The sequence below is a fragment of the Hippoglossus hippoglossus genome, chromosome 16 (genome assembly GCF_009819705.1).
Source record: "Hippoglossus hippoglossus isolate fHipHip1 chromosome 16, fHipHip1.pri, whole genome shotgun sequence".
Classification (NCBI taxonomy): Eukaryota; Metazoa; Chordata; class Actinopteri; order Pleuronectiformes; family Pleuronectidae; genus Hippoglossus; species Hippoglossus hippoglossus.
Genome location: NC_047166.1, coordinates 4,179,883 through 4,193,660, shown reverse-complemented (window position 1 = coordinate 4,193,660; position 13,778 = coordinate 4,179,883). Strand labels below are relative to the sequence as shown.

The 13,778-nt window shown below is 45.8% G+C and overlaps 1 protein-coding gene across 9 annotated transcripts in view; it reads right to left on the bottom strand.

Annotated features, from left to right (window-relative positions):
* Positions 1 to 13,778, bottom strand: part of syngap1b (synaptic Ras GTPase activating protein 1b) — a 120,111-nt gene that overhangs the window by 47,396 nt on the left and 58,937 nt on the right. The window contains exon 1 of one of the 9 annotated variants that reach the window (XM_034610015.1): positions 4,475 to 6,546. The exons of the other annotated variants lie outside the window; for them this stretch is intronic. The gene's annotated coding sequence lies outside the window, so the exon portion shown is untranslated. Of the gene's footprint in view, positions 1 to 4,474; positions 6,547 to 13,778 lie in introns of those variants that run through there. 9 annotated transcript variants of the gene reach the window in all.

Below are 13,778 nucleotides of genomic sequence, written 5' to 3'. Positions count from 1 at the left end.
CTCTCTGCTCCAGTTTCATAGCTACACCGTCTTTAAATAAAAATAATAAAATGCATCATTAGTCCAACCAACAGTCCAAAAGTCACACGTATTGAAGAAGGAGAGGACACGCAACTGCTCAGAGGCTGACGATGACAAATGATTGTATTTCTGTTGATCATCTACTGTGAATATTGGCAAATCATTTCTGCAAATAGCAGCATGGACATGTAATGACATCTTGCATTCGGTATAGTTTGGTACGTAACAGTGCTCACGTGTGTTAACCATCTCGTGTGTTCACATGTACGAGCCTATATAACCATGTGCCGGGCAACATGTGAAAATGCTGTGCTCGCTCGTTGTTGGACGTGAATCTGATGTCAAGCAGAAAGCTGAAGAGGGAATGTGTGGGTGGCAATCGCTTCCAGCTTAGACCCTCTGAGAGAACTGAGGGAGAGACAGAGTTAAAAGAGTGGGAGGGAGGGATGTAGACACACATGAGTAAGAGGTTGGTTAAAAAATATCAGGAAAGGAACAGTTTGTGTGTGTGTGTGTGTGTGTGTATGTGGCGCGGGGGGGTGTTTGCGTAGGAGTACGAGGGATAGAGCGAGAGCGAGACTGTACGGAGTGAAGTCAGGATGACAGAAAGCGCAGGATGGAGGAAAGAGGAAGAGGCTGAAATGGAGGAAAAGCATCTGGGGGAGTAGTAACGAGAGAGAGGGAGGGAGAGGGGGAGTTTCACTGAGGATGCGGGAGTTGGATGGAGGGATGGAGGGAGGGAGGGAGGGAGGGAGGGAGCACAAGAGGCAGAGATGGAGGCTGGAGAGGGAGTGGGTGTCTTAATAGCGCTGAATCGCTCAGGGCTTTTTGTATGTTTGCCTTTGTTATGATAGAACGCTGGTTGGCTCCCTGTTTGCTTTTTGATCCATGAACTGTGACTGCAAAGGCAAGGCAGTCGCTCCTGTGTTTAATGAACAATGCAGCAGCAGCAGCAGCAGCAGCAGCAGCAGCATCTGGGGCTCGTATTACATAATGGCACCATCTTAAAGCAAGGCACTAGGTTTGGGGTTGTACAGATATCTGGACAGATCCTGGTCACATGGCCGAGCTGATAAAACGCTGCAGTGGCTGTTTCAAACTGATCTTAAACATGAGCTGCTGTCAAACAGAGGAAGTGTGAGCGTTCAGTCGTTCCTACAGCAGCAGCACTGCAGCTGCGCTCCTCTCACAACCTTGACCCGACCATTCAGCTTTCTGAACAAATCACTAAGGGACAAACAGCTACAGCATGTTTCCATGAATGATGCATCGGTAATGCAAGTTAGCTGTGTCAGGATCCATTTGACTGAGGTGCCCTGCTACTTCGTGTGAAGGACTTTACGTGGTGACGCATGTAAATGAAGTTATTCAGTCATTCTTATGATTGTGTCGTCGTTACGCTGATGAGAAAAATGATGAAAAATGCCCATTTCCATGAGGACAAGGTGACACGTTGAGGTTGATAGTTTCAGGAGAGATGGGCAGTGAGCGTCTGGTGGTTGAGGGACACAACCTGAAGAGATTGCATGTGGCTGCCACTACCTGCAGGGATAGAGACTGGGATTAGGTGCTTTGCAAACTGGGACCCATAGGCATGTTGATCCCATGTCATCATGGAGTGGTCGTGGTGACTTGGAGCTTCACCTCTTTGGCGTGAGCTGACCTGTAGTTGGACTTATCTCAACTGTCTCTCTCCTTCTCTGGTGCTTGGCAGATGTGGGGATACTCAAGAGCCTCTTGGATCAGATGGCGGGGAGCCCTGACGGACACTCCTGGTAAACCTAAATTTATTATTAGAAACCTACACTGTGGAGATGGCTGTTCTGAGTTGCATTAAAAAGATCATGGCTGTCCCAGCGGCTTCCTGAGAGCAGCCCAGCAGTGAGGAGCTGAGGAGCTGAGGAAGGAGGCCTGTTAGGCATAGTTGGCTCAGGGGTCTCCTGGAGATGCAGATGAGTTCAATGGGCTATGGTGGACACACATAAACCTACAGGTGTATCGGCTATGGAGACGTACTCCAGATTGTTCTGAAGGAAATTCATAAAATAACATTTACATTCGTTCAGCAAGGGAAGAGCACTGCTGACTCTTTATTCATAATATTTGGAGAAACTTCTTAACCCCAGGGAAGCAGCGTTAGAAGTCTTGGACAAATCTCACAAACCTCCAGCTTCTCAGAGGCGTCTGAGTTTCTCGAGAAGATCCTCAGAGGCAAGGCCCCACGGATGAGATTTGCCCTGAGATGCCGAGGGGCTCTGGACTTTGTTGGACTGTCTCTGGTTTTCTGTGTTGGATGGAGGCGGAGGACAAGTGCCTGAAGCCTGGCAGACTGGGCTGGTGATTGCCATATTTAAAAAGGGGGACCGGAGGGTGTGCTCAGTTACTGGACAATCACACTGTTTAACATCCCTGACAAAGCTTATGCCAGGGAGCTGGAAAGGAGGAGGAGGAGGCTCCAACTTATTGCTGAACCTCTGATCCAGGAGGAGTGAAGCAGATTCTTACTCTTGAGGAGAACAACTTTTTAAAATTACAAGGTTAATGGGGGGTCATGTGAGTGAGCCCAACCTGTCTGTGTGTGTTTTGTTGCATTAGAAAAGGATTGTGTCCCTTTGGAGGTTTTGGGGTTCTCAGTATTGTGTGTCTCTCACAACCCGTCTAACTGTGTGAAACTAAATTGCTGAAGTATAAATAATCCATCAGTTGTGGCTGCTAATAAACTTTCTGCTGAACAAAATAACGTCAGCACCTAAAAATATACAAAAACACCATGCAAGCCCCGACTGGAACTAAAGACATCAGAATCCTCTAAAATAGAAATAAAGTCACTGTTACATAAATAAGTCAAAATCATCTCCAGTGTGAATGTTACACAACAGCTACAAAGGACAAAATCAAATACTCAAAAGAATAGTGAGATGATGGGGCTTTCAAAAAAATAATAAAAATCTGCTGCTGTAGCTGAGAAGTAAAAACATGACACAGATTGAAACGCCAGCCAACCGTCCAATCACGGTGCCGCTTGACTGCCGATCACAAGTTTCTCTTCTCCACGTGAACGAGAAGGAGCCAAGTTGGCTGAAAACCAAGATTCTGGACAATCCTTTGTATTCTCATGACTTCCCTGGCCAAAATGATTTTTGGGATTTCTGAGCCACTGGTAGAAAAACAAGTGATTTTTCTACCTTTGCTGTATCGAGCATCTTCCCATTGATTCACAACACATATAATATAGATTCTCTTTTCCATTTTGTTTGAGTCAGACAAAAGTAATTCTGATGCCAGGTTAAGAGAAACGATAACGTCAGAATCTCCGGAATATTGATGGTTTGCTGTTTGCCGTTATATTTAATGTTGCGTCTCGGGCGTCGGAGGTAAACCTTTAAGCAGCAGAGCTTCTTGCAGAGCCGTCAATCAGCTGCTCGCCGATCGCTCTCGCCTCAGTGGGAAGTGAAAGGACGGGAGAGCGAGTGTCTTTGTGCTCCTCTGCAAACACAGCGACTGCAAAGAAACGAAAAGGTCTAATTTTGGATTCAAGCTTCTGCCTTCACGTCGGGATTCATGTGATTTTTTAGAGCAAAGAGGCGAGAGTACAGTCATTTATGCACATTTGTCACATTATTTACTGTACATGTGCTTTTTTTCTACCACAGTGCAACACAAGGACACCGGGACGCCCATCACTGAAAAGCAAACAGTGCTCTCTAACCTCAACAACCTACTCAGCGACGCTCAAAGTGCATAATTTCAAAGTCTTCTGCTGAGCTATGGAGACACAGTAGTTTAACGCTATAGAATTATCGATTGAACTGTTCAGGAGCAACATGGACACTGTTCTACGCAGGGTTTTTTGTATAACATTGTGTGTGAGGGAACAGCAGATGGGAAGCAGTGGACTGTTTGTGCTTTGCAACAAACCGACAGAGACACACAGAGAAAAGTGATGTCATCGTGCAAGAGATGAGTACAAACGGGGGGGGGGGGGGGGATTTGCACTGGATTTACAGCATAGTCTGCTAATTATGTCCTGTATTTTAATGTGAAATTAGATATCAGGCATCTCTAGAATCTCTAGATCTCTAGATGCACTCTAACTGAAAGGTACATCCACTGTTGAATTTAATATGCTTTGGACATTATGATTAATGTGCCTGAGTGATTTATCAGTTGGCCGTTAAAAAATAAAAACCTTTCACAGACATAACGGCATCATCTTTTATGTTTGTCAATATTTTCCGATAAGAAAAACTGCAATTTCCCAGAATAAACTATGCAGAAAAGATGTGCATTTAAGTTTATTTATTTACTCTAATTTCTGAAGTAAGAAACCGCATCAGTCACAGCTCTTCAACTTTTTCATAGAAATATGAACCTGCATCAGATGAAGTAATGAGTTGGATTCACATCGATTCGTGGAGAACACAAGACACATGGAGAGACAAGTGTGTCCTACCTAGATAAGGTGGGGCTTGTTGTGCTTTGTGTCCAGACTCCGAGAGACGGTGTCTGTGGGTTTCCAGTCTGTGTGACCCCACAGTGAGCTGCTGGGACTGGAGATGAGTTCACTGACTCTCGTCTGTACTCCACCGAGTCTCCGTGTCCGTTTTGAAACTGCAGCAGCTCCGCAGTTTGTGTTACATTCCTCCGAGCAGCAACGCTCGCCTCCGAATCGATACTCCAAAAAGCACACAGTGATATTAGTGTCTATAAATAACTGAGTGGGTTCGGGCCCCTGCCAACAAGTGTCATGACACGCATGCGTTTGTCTGACTGTCTCATAAGCAGATGACCATCCTCTGGCGGGTTGGTAAGGCAGTGTTCAAGTTCCAGGCAGAGGAGTATTGCTTAAATCAGTCTAAAAAAAAAAAAATGCAGCCAAGAGGATGAAAACCGAAGCAAAGCCAGTGATATCGATCCCACTACAGAAGCCTAATACAGCAAAAGACGTCCACGTTGCAAATGGATGAGTGTTGGCCTCAAATCAATCCACGACCTTTTAATATTTCATAGACACGTAGTAGATGAATAAATGATAAATCACCTGCCTCCACCTGGCTCCTCAAGGTATCTGGATATGTCTCAGTAAGCGAATAGAAAAAAGAACTGTGGCGATCTTATAATAAATCTAAATACAATACTTTATAAATATCACAGAAAACTATAAACTATATATTTATATAGAATATTCTACAGAAATATTACTTTTAAGAGATAAAAAATACCATCAAGTGCAATATGGTGACCATAAACTCTACTAAGCACCACAGATACACTAGAACTCCCTATGTAAAGATTACAGGATTATTATGAGGAGTTTCACCTTGGGAGAACCTTATCAATTAACCAATTAATCAATTAATCAACTACAAACACGTTAGACTGTTAAGAGAAAAGATAATAACTGCACAAACAGGTGGGAGTGTGTCCTTTAAAAGGTTCTGCAGGTAAATCTGCAACTGCAGGCCTTTAGTTTTCCAAAGTGCTTGATTTACCTGTGTGCTGACCCAGAAGTGCCACACTGATCCGAGCAGGGATGGCAGGTATTAACTAGGCCACTGCTCGTTAGCTCGCATCCTCAGACTAATTAGTGAGAAGTAAAACGACAGAGAAACAAACTCTGAGTGTTATAACTTCACACTGAGCCGCTGTTCATCCTCCCCCCGCCTCCCCAGCGGCTGTTCCGCGGCGGGCAGTCCGGCTGAGAGCTCCTCCTCCCCGGCCTCTCCCTGTCCTCTCTCCCCGGCGCCCTCCGCCCCGACCCCGCACTCGCTATCCCGGTGACCGACGGAAGATCCGCTGGGGCCAAGTTCTCTCATCTTTTGGGATGGGAATGTTTCTGCGCTGGTTCTCCTTAGTGCGTGTCCGCCTTGCGCATGCCAAACGTGAACGTGCCAAGGATGGATGCGGGGGAAAAGGTAGAATGCGTTACTGCATTGGGCTTAGTTGAAATCAAAAGCCCGGGTTTCAGAAGAAGTGCATGCCATGGTGTGCATCCGTGCGTGCGAGCGTGCCCATGTGTGCGTAAAAGGAGCGGTGCCGTGCGCAACGTGTGCGCCAATGTGCCCAAGCTGAGAAAGACGCGCCTCTTTTTTTTTATTTATTCTGCTGGATCCTCCACCGCAGCAGTGAGCAGCTAGATGATTAAAACAACATTAATTTACAAGGCAAGAAATATGTGGACTGACACTAACAAGCACCGACCGTCGGACGTTGGAGTGGCCAAAAAAACACCATGAGAATAAAGTGAGAAACTGTCTTAAATGTGAGCGCGTGGCAGCAGCAGCTGACAGGCGGCACATGAAGACTCAGAAACGCGGCGTTAACGGCAACTTAGTCCCTCGTCCTCCTTCCCACAAGCGGCGGTTCATCCTCAAGTAATCCGCCTGTTGTAGAGTCTCCTGTCTGCTGCTCAGAGGAAGATGATCCAGCACAGGTGGACAGCAGCACAGTTTGAGGAGGAAGCAGCAGTGCACTGATGCCCTGCGCTTCAATCTATCCCTCTCTCTCTCACTCCCCCCCTCTCTCTTTCTCTCTCTGTATGAGAAACTGAGAGACAGAGAGAGAGGAGGGAGAGAGAGAGAGAGAGAGAGAGAGAGAGAGAGAGAGAGAGAGAGAGAGAGATGTTGAGAAGAGGTGGGGCTGGATGGATCCCTGCTGGGACCTGGAGCGATTTCAAGCACTGCAAGACGCCCTCGTCTCTCCCTCCCTCCTCTCTCTCCCTCCTCCTTTTGCCCCTCACTCTTTATTTGCCTCTTATATTCTGCTGACACACACACACACAAATGCACACACACACACACACGCAGCACAGTGTGCACTTCGGAGCCAGGGGCAAACGTGTGGGAAGCGTGTTACTCCTCACATGGTGCACATGTACATCCACACAGCTGCACCTGCCCTTGCATGCTGTTAACATGCAATAACCGGCAAAGCGTGACAAATTAACCGAGCGCGTTAATTTCCCCTGAACTTTATGGACCGAGGGGCCAATAGACCGTGTGCAAATCTTTACCCGACGCCTAATTCTGCGTCTCAGATCTAGAACTGATCTAAGTGACATCAAGTACTTTTTTTAATTTCACCCTTAAAGACATCGCCATTCATTGGGGCGTTCGGAGATGACAAGCAATCAGCAATTCCAGAGGGGTAAGTTGTATCTCAGATCGGTTCCCATGACAACTGTGGGTTTGAAGCAACTTCTTTTTTTAAAACCATTGTCGTGTTATGACACTACACTGTTACAGTACTCAGCGAGTCTCCTATCACTGGTAGGAGATATAAAGGTGGAAATGTGGGAGGTGGATTCATCCATCCATGCCTTTTTTTTCCTCCCCACATCTGGTACCTTATATTTTTGAGGAGTTCTATCAAAGAGCGATTCTCTATCAGGCTGAAAAGATGATAAACTCCATTCCGCAGCAGTAAGAAGGTGTTTAAACCGACTTAAGTGGGTTTAACCTGCAGCCCGTCGCTGCTCGGGGCATCTCCCAATCATCAGAGACACCCTGACACCCCTCGCTCAGGGATTCCAACAAACATTTCAGCTACTTTACCCTCCAGTTTTCTTTCTCTCCCTCCCTCCCTTTCTCGCTGTTCCTCTCTCTGTTACACAGTCTGTCTGCTCTATAATTATTTCCATGGTTACCATTAAGGATGTGAAGCTAAGCCTGATGTACTATGGTAGTAATCTTTCCCTCTCCTCCGCCCGCTCCCTCTGTCCTCTCCTCTCATCCGTCGCTTCCTCCTCCTCTCCCTCTTATGCCGTGTGTTGCTACGTGAATCTCTGCAGCCGTTCTCTCTCTAATACTCGTCTCCGGCACTTTCCAGTAGCTACATGTGCAATCTGCTCAAAAACCAACATTTAATTTGGAGGCTTATGCAGCTCCAGTACCTGCACGGACTCATAACCACGTAATCCATATGTAAGCAAGTCACAGCCAGCCTGTCCCACGAAGCATTAAACGTATCATGTTGTACTGCGGTGGTTCTCAACGTGCATGCTAAACCTGTGCAGGAGCTTTGTTTGGCGTGAAGGTTTGAGGTGGTGGTTTTTCGAGCCTGACACACGATGCTTCATTTCATTCCGTAACAGCCTGTCCTTCAGACATCCAGCCGGCTGAAGACATCAGGAAGCAAAGCGGAAGGAGTTGTTTCAGGCATCCAGGGACTGTCTCTTAGAGCAAATTTCAAACGTGCAAACTGTGATTTGCAACATGCCATGATTTCCTCTTATGTGGATTTTAACATATTTCCTTAATATTCCAAACAAACCTAATACTTGTCAGTGTTTCCCACAGAATTGATTAAATCTGTGGCTGCACCGTTGCTGCACGTACGCATACATTAAGGTAGCTCTCACGAGTGACATCTACTCGCGTGGGAGAGAGAGATGCACAAAACTGCAGCTGAAACTATGAGGTCTGACTGTCTGCGTGGACGGTGACAACTTATGACTTAAGACGAGAGCGTGACCGAGCACTCGTCAAACAGTGCTGCAAATAGCAGCAATGGAGAAAAACCCCAAAGTAGATATCTTTAATGTTATTATGAGAAGTGTAAAAAAATGTTTGGGTTCATTATGAAACTGTGGTGGGACAAATACGTATATACAAATCTGGATAATTAATAGGAAACAGAATATCTGCTTCTTGCAATTGACACTCTTACGTGACATGAAACGCTGACATCAGTTGCGATATGTGAGAACGCAAAATGCCTGCAAGACGTATTGTGTTGTAGCTACTGCTGTAGGTCTCGATGTGTGTGGTAAAACTGTGCAGGAGGTTTGTTTGGGCGTGAAGGTTTGACACACAATGCTCCATTTCATTCCTTAAGCCTGTCCGTCAGAGATCCACCATGCTGAAGACATCAGGGAGCTAAGCGGGGGGGAGTTCTTTCAGGCCTCCAGGAGCCTGTTTGACCACATTTCAAACATTTAGGTTTAATTTTGACTGTCTGCGTGGACGGTAACAATTTATGACTTAAGACGATAGCACGTAGCAAATAGGACCAAGTTAGAGATCTCTTATCTTAATGTGCATGGTCAAACTGTGCAGGAGGTTTGTTTGTCATGAGGGTTTTCGAGCCTGAACATGCCACGATTTCCTCTTATGTTAATTCTGACATATTTCCCTATAATCCAAACAAACGTGATACTTGCGTCCCTCGGATAAGCTGCTACTCGGAAGTGACAATCTTACGTGAAATGCGATGCTGCAAACATTCGCATTTTTCCTGCCCCTGGATTCTGGAAATATAAAAATCCCTTCAAACTTTTTGCATACAGATGATGCGAGGTGAGTGGCGGTGAGAGCGTTTCCGAGGCTTAAGACGAGCGTGAATCATCAGTGCTGCTGAGCTACGGTGTGTGAACAGATATCTGGGTCTTTAATGAAAAAGTCAAATGGTTTGAAACTATGGAAATAAATACTCAAAAGTAATAGTTTGACATTTGAGAAAATACGCTCATTCTTGCCAAGATTAGATGAGAAGATTAATATTCTCATAGTTTAAGTGGTAAATATGAAGCTGAAGCTAAAGAAGCTGCTCTGGCTCCTTTAAAAAAATCTGACTATACCAACGTCTCCAAAACTCACAAATTATCACATTATGTCTCGTTTGGTTAATACGGACACAAACTGAAGTGTAACAATGACACATTGTGGTTTTACAGGGGGGGGGGGGGGGAGTAGTTCTGCCCATGAACGAGTGATTTCCTGGAGTCTGTGCTGATTGTCAGTGTGAGTTGTAATATCATAAGATTAAATAAATTATCCAGGAGGCTCCGACTTGCTTATGTAAAGGGGTCACTGAGATTTTTTTATTGAAAGAAAACTTTCAAAGTAGGAATTCACATACTCTTCTCTTAGAAATACTGACGGAACAGTTAAGAGTTCTGCTATTTTGCACTTGAACAACGGAGAGGAGGAGAAGGAGCAGGAGACCCTGCACTCAAAGACGAAATTCAATTACGTTTCACATTATGACAACGAGCGAAGGTTTAGTGTCCTGTTAACATAATTCTCCAGTATAGATTGTGAGTCCATTCCCGCCCGGTAGCGTTTAGAGCTGCAGGACTCTTTTGTCCGTCCAGGGAAGATTTCACACCGTTTAGACGAGTGAAAATGAGTAACAGCAGGATTTGACTGTGTTATTCCGTGCATTCAAATTGAAACATCAGAAACGGAAGGCATTAGAGGAGATTGTCGTTTTTGTCTTGGTGAGAAGATTCCTGTGGTCTCTGATGCCCAAGAGCTGATTTATTTGACCATTTGAATCTGTTGATCATTGGAAATGGGCGGCACGGTGTGGGGCTGTCTCCCCGCACCGCGATACGCTGGGGCGCCCCCAATGTTCGCCGGGATTGGCTCCAGCTCCCCCTGCGACCCTCAGGAGGATAAGCAGTACAAATAATGGCTGGGTGGATTATTTGAAAAAGAAAATGGGAAACCGAGGCTGCCACCACAGGTCATATGACTCCCCCCCCCACCCCCCCCCCCCACCTCCTCCCTGTCGGTGCCAAACCTGACCCAGCGGCCGTCAGCTCCACCGCCGAGCCGACACCAGTCATGTGTCACCGTCCACGCTTCACACGGACAGATAACGGCAGGCTGGGGCTGACGGCAGAGGATGGAACCGCGAAGAGTTGTAACAGGAAACACACTGTGACAACCAGACCTCTGAAGAGCGGCGGGGGGGGGGGGGGGTGTTTCATTGTAAGGAAGTGGCACAGAGAAAGGCTTGTATTCTGTGAGTGGATGATGGATGGTTGAACAAGGAGGACAGGACTGGACATGCACATTGCCACCTGGCTGGGCCTACTGCCAGCGTGGGGGGGACTGGAACACTCACACAGGTTTCCATCCTCTATAGCTGCTTCCTGACATGAACTGAACTCCGGGTAAACTCCTGACGTTCTCCGGAGGGACTGGATGTGAATCTCCTTATGAAAACTCTGGGTAAAGTCTGAATGAGGGCGAGTTGATGACATTTCTGTGGACATTCTCAAGAGTTCATGTCTGAAAACGGCTTATTTAACCTTTACCCAGCCAGTATTAGTGGTTTATTGATTAGAGAACAATTAGAACTGGACAGAATTCTTCACTGCTGTCAGTTAGTGGCCTCTTAATTTGAAATCATTAGGTGTTGAGTAGTGAGTCAAACATAGAAAATTTAATGGGTAAAGCAAAATGATGTCAAGTAGGTGCTTTAACAGGTTCTTTCACATGAGAGGGTTATGAAAAAGCATAATAAAGAGCAGGAAGTCATTTGCGAACAGCTGACTCTATTGACATCAGCGATTGGTGAAGAATTGACGCATCCAACCATGGAAAGTCTGTATCCTGTTTTTCAAAAGAAGCAGCTCAAGGTGTAGATGTGATCCTCAGAATCACGTCATCAACTGTTTCTCTTCGGTCTTTACTCCACTGCTATTCTGCAGCTTCAAATCCGAGCACGTCCAAATAAAAGCCCACATTTTGAACCTTTAGAATACAGCCAGCGACCACCCACACAAACACATCTCTGCAGGGCTTGTTTCCTTTCCTGCTATCCAGTTATTGCAAAGTCATTTGTTAATCATCAGTGCCTCTGTGAACCGATGCTGCCGGGCAGGAGGGATGTGGAAGGAATTGAGCGAGACCATCAGATCCAACAGCGCTAAGAAGAACCTGCGGCACGTCCTGGTGGGAAGAGATCTTTAAAAGTCCTGAAGAAGTGATGTGATTGATTCTTCAGTGTGAAATGGACTGATTTCATGGGCACAGGCGGTTCAGATACAGAGCTGTGCAGTTTGGGCGAATTGTGATGCTTTGAGAGTTTTTGTTGGACTTTCTTTTATTACTTCCAAAGAGGTTTGTTTGTTTGTAAGCAGGATTAAAAGAAACTGATCGGGTTTCAATGCAACTCGGTGGAAGGATGCATTATGGGTCAGGGAGGGACCCATGACATTTTGGAACGGAACAAAGGGCCAGCTCCAGTATTTTTTACTTATTTTATCACTGCAAAAAACTGATATTTTTGAATGTGTGAAATTTGCTGCGGACCCAAATAAAAAATCCAGATCTAGTGAATTGAAATGTTTAGGCCTTGGCGGCGGTTTGAGCTCCGAGTGCCACAGTTCTCTCTTAAATACGTCATCAAGTTTATTCTCTGCACGAGAAACTCGCCAAGAATCTCTGTGGTAAAAAGTGTGAAGCACCAACAAGACATTCTTGTATTTGAGACTTAATGGACACACACACACACACACACACACACACACACACACACACACACACACACACACACACACACACACACACACACCCTCTGAGCACTGACGCACGTTTAGCCCGCATTACAATGTGAACATATTGCTGGCTTTGTCACATCCACCTACACACATATAGGAAAAGATAGGAAGGGGTAGGAACTCTGTGCAGCACATACTGTCTGTACTGTTTTGTAATATAACAGCTGAGCCTATTTTAGAGAGTTTCACTAACGCCACAACGCTGCCAGGTACGACCAGGTAAACACATACTGACATGGAACGCATAACGCATATGGAAAACTAGATAAAAGGTGTTTGCAGAAATGAGAACTCAACTTGCATTTGTGCATTGAGGAGTGACGCACACGCACACGCACGCACACACACACACACACACACACATCTCACTCCTGGGTAAAGAAGACTGTGCATCAGCATTGAACAGCACAGAGCCTTGAAGTGACAGTGAGACACAGAGCTGGTGTTGGCCTGACAACACCACCCTCCCCTCTCTCTCTCTCTCTCTCTCTCTCTCTCTCTCTCTCTCTCTCTTTTTATTTTTAATTTTCTTTCTTCTGAAGGCTCCTCCCTCCCTCTCTGTACATCCTCTCTCTCTCTCTCTCTCTCTCTCTCTCTCTCTCTCTCTCTCTCTCTCTCTCTTCCCAGGCTGCGTTACACTGCCGTGTGCAGATATTCAATTAAAAGGCTGTTGAGTACAAACTGAAAAGCCCAATGGTTCCACACACACACACACACACAACCAGAGAAGATAATGAAGGGCAGACGCAGACTAATATCACACATCAGTAGGTGCAAAGGGAGATCTTGAGAAATGTGTCATTGAGATACAACTGCACACGACTGCAGCTTCCACAGTTTTTAATTTGTTCTTTGGTCGACCACACAGATTGCAACTCGCTAAACGACTCGTTCATCTTCTCTCCCTCTGCTTTCCCTCAGATGAATCGTCTGTGGCGACGCTATTTTTATACTAATCAAAGAACAAATGACAGTGAACGTCTTTGTTTTAAAATCTTTTGAATTACACTAAATCTGGATTTCAAACAACGTCTTCTTCTTTGCACATCTGGAGGCGAGTTTGAGATGAAATGCCGTCGCAGTTTAATTTACTGTAATCTTGCGAACCCCTCTCCGTTTGGAGGATGCAGGTTTGTTTCCCCCCCCAACAACAATTTGATAAGAATAAGAAGGGGCAGACCACTTTCTTGTAGCCCCCCGACTCCTGTGAACAACCCTGCAGTGAAAAGTCTGAAGACATCTTTTTTACAGCTCTGCCCACACCCTCCTTTAACTACCAAACTGAAGCTGCGGCTCTCCTCTCATCTTCTCTGGCAGACTGAGAATTACACAGTGTTAGACAACTGCCCACGAGGCTGCAAAAAGCCAGGTGTGACCTCGCAGCCGCCTCCGTTCTGATCTCAGGGATTTGGGGGAAATTCTTCACAGAGAGAGTTCAGCCCCAAAAAAAGCAGAGGGCCATTAG